The sequence below is a fragment of the Saccostrea cucullata genome, unplaced genomic scaffold (genome assembly GCF_032062105.1).
Source record: "Saccostrea cucullata isolate Sc308-1 unplaced genomic scaffold, CSIRO_AGI_Scuc_v1 ctg99, whole genome shotgun sequence".
NCBI classification, from domain to species: Eukaryota; Metazoa; Mollusca; class Bivalvia; order Ostreida; family Ostreidae; genus Saccostrea; species Saccostrea cuccullata.
Window position 1 is genome coordinate 393,968 of NW_026939269.1, and position 6,079 is coordinate 400,046.

The following is a 6,079-nucleotide window of genomic DNA, read 5'->3' on the forward strand; positions in this document are numbered from 1 at the left end:
TCTCTCTTTTAAATGACCCATCCCCCAAATACAATTATTTCTATGTCCTCCTTGTGAGAATTAATATATGGCAAAATGACCCTTTGTTAACATTTCAATATATGAAATAATTCATTAAGGTAGCCCCTGTCTTAATGAGCTTTTTTCCCTTTGTTATTTTTTTTTTACTAATAAAGAGACAAGTTCTAATACGATACAAAACAACAAACAATGAAAAAAAACAACATATATATACTTTACATAATAATATTCACAATTTTTTTTACGAAATAAATTGTACACACTTTTTAACATTTGATCACTACCCTTTGTCAATAATCTTCTGTATTTGCGTTCACGGAGAGTTGAAATTTCATCATCTGAAAATTTGCCCTCGTTGAAACCAGCAGAAATCACCTGGCCTTATACTAATATTTGACATTTAAAATAAGGTTTCAGGGGTCAAGAACGGACCTGTAATTTTGCAATTAAAAAATCTTTTGAGAAATTTTATATCATACACTGCATCTTTGTCAAAATTTAAGCATAAAAAAGCAAGTCATTTAACTTGAGATTTAGTAATGTTTTAAAATCATATTCATTCGATAAAATTGTTTTCATAAAGTTGCATTTAATGTTTAATAATTAGCTTATCTAAATTGAAAAACGAATATTTTAAGCTTGACTTTCCCACAAGTAACCCGATTTTCCCATGTGTTGTCGCATAATCTTCAACCACTATAATACTCATCTGAACAGCTGAATACGTACACCCACTCCAGACAAAAACCTGTACAGGCATTTCAATGAAAAGATGACAGGGCGAGACGGGGGAAGCGGCTCGATCGATTGACAGTCGCCTCGACACGGTCTTCCTGTAACGCTGGTGATTTATCGTAACCAAAGATACCTCCAAATGTAAAACATACATGTATACACTGACTTATCTTTGAAGTGACAAGAAGTTGAATTAGAGAATTCCTCGCCTGTCTTCATAATGAAGGTACACATGGGCATATATTTTTTTTTTCTCCAACCCTTCTCACAAGCTTTTTTCTGAAAGTTCTACTCTCTTCTTATTTGTTATTATGAATTTTATAGGTCTTATTTCAAGCAATATAAAATCATTTATGATGATAAATAATATTACCTTACGTACCAGATATAGTTTTAAACTCCTTTAAGGCAAGAATTCATTTTCTTTTACATAAATAACACAATTACAAGTATTTAATCATGTAAATTTACCAATACAAAATTCTAGAGAATTCATTATCAAGATGAAACTAATGCAAATAACAATTATCTTTTAAATAAAACCGCAACATGTACATATTACAGCAGGGGTCATCGAATTGAGACATCACTCCAAAATCCTTTAAAAGAAAAACATCAAGCTCGTAAACATGTTTATTAATAAGTAATTCAGACCGTTCAGTTACTATTCTTAAGCGATTAATTGATTGTATTTTTCACTCATATGGAGACGCCACCACTTGCCGGTGGAGAGCTACAAATTTCGAACTATGCTCGAAACTCAGGGTCATTGAGCAGTGAGGGATCTTTTTCGTGCCAGCACCTACTGCGACAGGGGACCTCGATGTATACGGTCTCATCCAAAGGACCAATCTCCACGCCCCACAGTGGGATTCGAACCTGCGACGTACGGATCAACTCCCTACTTTGCGACTCCAGAGCAGACGCTCTAACCACTGCGCCAAGCGGGCGACTATTCATAACGAAGGGATATATCTGTATAATTCAACTGAATACTTAATATTAATATTTCATATATGTCTACAGTGTATCAGTGCTTTATCTACACCTTTTAATTTAATTCACTATTAGCAGAGAAAAATGTTTTTTTTTATTCCCTGTCTTTTCTGTTTTCTCAACTGTTTTACACTTCTAATGATTGGGGAGTTTTACTTCCTTTCTGTCCGTGACTCCTTTGGTATAAAGTCTCTCCATCTTACAGTCTGGTTCAGACCCGTCATTGGCTAAAGTCAGATGAGAGTGGGCTTATTCTTTCATTTCGGAATTTTTTGGGTTCTTATGTTAAAGTGAACCGACCTTGTGTTCTTGTTGGCATCTAATTAGAAGGCCCTGGGTGGAGACCGTATTGGCAAAAATATTTCAAGAATCCAAAACACTTTTTAGAGCTTTCCGTTATTCACCAACAGTTTTTTAGGTTAGGAGGATTAGTTAAGTAAAAAGTTGTTGTTTTATTTCAGTTTTATCCGGATCTGTGCACTGTGCTATGATTTTATAAATACAAATATTCTATCTCAAAAGACATCCTTCGGTTGGTGCTTTTATAAAGTATTGCTCTACCACGCAAACTATTGCAGTCATACACATTGCCTTTCTTTTTTATTTTATAAATATTTATAGAGTTGTTTTATTTTTGTCTTGTAGGCTGTTCCTTTTCCTGGTGCCATTGAAAATTGGCTATAAATTAATGCATCTGTTTTGAAGAGTTCGGTTATCACTTTCAGGAACTTTTCAAATTCTTTGAATTCTTTTTTTTTTTGTTGGGAAATATCTGGTATTTATTGTAGTTCAATGTTGATAATTAGGTCTTGATCTGTGTCATTGATCCCATTAGTCGGAAACAGGAGTTGCTTAGTCATTCGTTTTTCCCTTTCCCCTCTCTTCTTTTTGATGAAATTCAGTTTGGTTTTTTTTTTTTGGACTGACCTGTAGGAAAATTGTCTATTCCATGCTACACACCCTCCCAAACTTGCTAAAGGTTTACCCTATTTGCTGTCTTTTGCTGTAAGTACCCTTTTTAGTATGTATTGGCCGTTTTACTTTTTTCTGTATTAATTTGATATTCTTTCTTAAGTTCTGCAAATTTTCTTTCATTGACTTTCCTTCTGCAATTCTTCTTGACCCAAACAACATAGCCGATATTCATTTTTCTGATTCTGTGTTTCTGCATATATCCAACAGACATTTTACAAAACTTCATGCATATATTACAAGTCTACTCCCACCTCTCACTGACTAAAGTTCTGGTTTCTCTGATTCCTTGCAACTAATGACAAACGTCGGTAAAAAAGGTAGCAACTGTTCCTTCGCCAAACGCTTAGCACTCTGAAGTAACATTTGCGGGTCCTTCAGATGAGACCTAAAAAACGAGACCCCGTGTCATGACAGGGTTTGGTACGATATAGATCCCTTGCTGCTTAATTGTTCTGAGAGCTTAAGAAAAGATGATACAATAAACACAATTCCATATGTAGAAATAAGGAAAGCACATTTAATGTACACGTATTTACTCTAAATTTCCAACTCTATAGCTACCAAGCTGATGACAGAAACGTATCCTTTGTTTGTCTGTTTTGAACATATTTTACTGTATAATTTATTTGAAAGGATTGGTTACAAGTTCTTGCAACTTAGAAAAACCTTTGTGTATGTCCCATTAAATTATTTTACTTTTTTTTTTTACCAGTTTATAGGGTAAAATAAGACAATATCACATAAGGAAGAGACAACACCCCTTTGTTCTGTATTTGCATACAGCAAAACTTTAATATCAAGTATTAAATCACTAATATAAGTATCCATAGAAAAGTATTTTCTATTAGTATTCCTATCACCTGTACATATTCATACTGCAATTTTCTTCCTTTTATTTATTTCTTAGTATTTTTGAGTAAGATGTTATTTAAACGCAAATAACATTAACTATGACAATTAATCCTGGCTAATTAATATGTAGTGAGAAAAGGTAAAATTTGACAGATTGGAATCTGGAAAAATTCTTTTTTTGTTTACGGTTTCAGCAATTTTCCTGATTTAATTATCGTCATTTACGTTTTATATATTCATTGAGAGATTTTATTGAATTACTTAACCCTTCTTTTAGTTTAAGTAAAAAGTAATCATTAACAAGGTTCTGTAAAAGACTTATTAATTCTTGATCATATATTAAATAATTCTTCTGAGGGTAACTAACTTAAAAATATCGGCATTATGAGATACTTTACACTTTAGTGATCAGAACTCTCAGATTCAAATTTATTCTTTAAAAATGGGCATCTATTATGAGCGTTGTTACTTTATAGGTGTTTCAGAAATAACTATATATATTTTTTTGTAATTGAATTTAGCTATATATATATTATATTTATTATCAGCTTTGCCAAGACCATCGCAAATGATGCAAAATTAGATAGTTATAAAATTGCCGCCCTACCCTAAGTCCTGATAATGTAAGATTGAACAATTTTAGAACATATTGACTTTCTGAATGACTTTTCTTTCATCAAGTTACTAGTATTAGATATTGCTCAAAACTTTTTATTTAGTTATTCTGTGAGTAGTATATAGAGCTTTGTTATTCTCTTTTTAAAAAAAATAATTCTATGAAGTTAAAAAAAAATAAATAAACAATAAGTAATATTTATAATAGTATTTATAATATTAATAATCTGATATTTAAAAAATATCTTAAATTTATGATTTAACCAAAAGCCATAAAAAAGTAGAAGTCAAATATTATACTCTCTGTAAAGTACTTTCGTTTTAACCAGGGAAATACCCAGTTATGAAAGTTTTATTATGTTTAATTGTTAAGTATGAAATATTTATTCACCGTCTTAAAGATTAATGCCTTCCCTTTTAAGTTTTTCAATAATTATTTTCTTTTTGGGGAAATCATTTAAATGTTTGTCTGAAGATTTAAAACCCATTTCATACGATAAACAAAGAGTAACTAAATGCAAGAGGGGGAAACCCCAGCTAAGATAGACTTCTAAATCTTTCATCTTTCATTTAAATCTTTCAATCTTTTGAAATGAGTGTTTTGCTGCCACAAAGATGAAATATGTATTGCAAACAAAAGATGTGAATATTACGTATGATGCTTTGTAATTTTATTTATTTTTTTATATCATATTAATAAGTGATATTTCTGCTTCTAGTATATTGTTGCTTCCCTTTTTTCAGAAAAGCTTATTATTTACTGGATTTGCCGTGACCTTAATTTTTATAGAGAATGCTTTTTCTTATTGAGGCAATCCACGTGTCTTTTTCAACTGTTGACTTGTTTTTGGGGGGGGGGGTTTAAACAAAATTTATCGTATTCCGTTGTTACTAGTAATTTCCCCCTTTTATGTTTTAGACCGAATTTCAATCCGACTGGTTTCCGACTTTATTATTCTAAGTTTGAAAATGCTCAAAGCTTGAGAATCTCTACTGTACTTTACCTCCCGCCTGCATTAGTTTTGACAATGACCAGAGTATGAGAATCTCTTGTTCTCATCAGGAAAAACTGTTACATGTTAGAACCACGTGTTACTATTTAGCAGGATGCTATAATGAAACAAATGGAGATAACGAACAGTATTCAAAATCAAAAATCCATAAAACAATAAAAAATAAGAGCAAAGCAAACACGGACCTCCTAAACATCAAAGGTGGGATCAGGTGTCATGGAGGAGTGAGCATTTTTCTGCCGACCGGTCACACCCTCCTTTGTGCTCCTTGTCATGATCAGGAAATAACGGGAAAATTCGTCGTCAATGCAGTGTGTAAAAATGGACTTACAATAATTATGAAAAACGCCAGTCAGCATTTGCAATTGACTCAATGATAAATTGTATTTGCTGACAAGGTCATTGTATCGACTATAGAACTTACGAAATGATGACTTTAAACGAGACTGCTGATATTCTTGTTTCATCAGTTTGTTTGTCAAAAATAATTGAAAAAGCAAAAGATAATTTTTCAGACAAAATAAATTTGCTGCTCTCAAACAGTTATGATTAAAACCCAAATAAGACACTTAGGTTAGAATAAATCAAAATAAATATAAAATTTAAAGATAATGAAAGGCCTTTTTGGGAGAATGGGTCTCATTTTCAAACTTTCAAAAACCGTTTTGCAAAAACATATGTAATTGTATTAAAGACTGATGATAAAAATGTTATCAAAGGTCTTGATAACAGCAACTAAAGTCATGTTTATATAAGTAAAATGAATAAGTTAAAATTTCACAATAAATGAATTTAAAGTAATAAAATTTTAAAGATAAAAAATGATGGTTGCAGAAAAGTGGAATTTTGATCATCATAGATGTTAATTATTC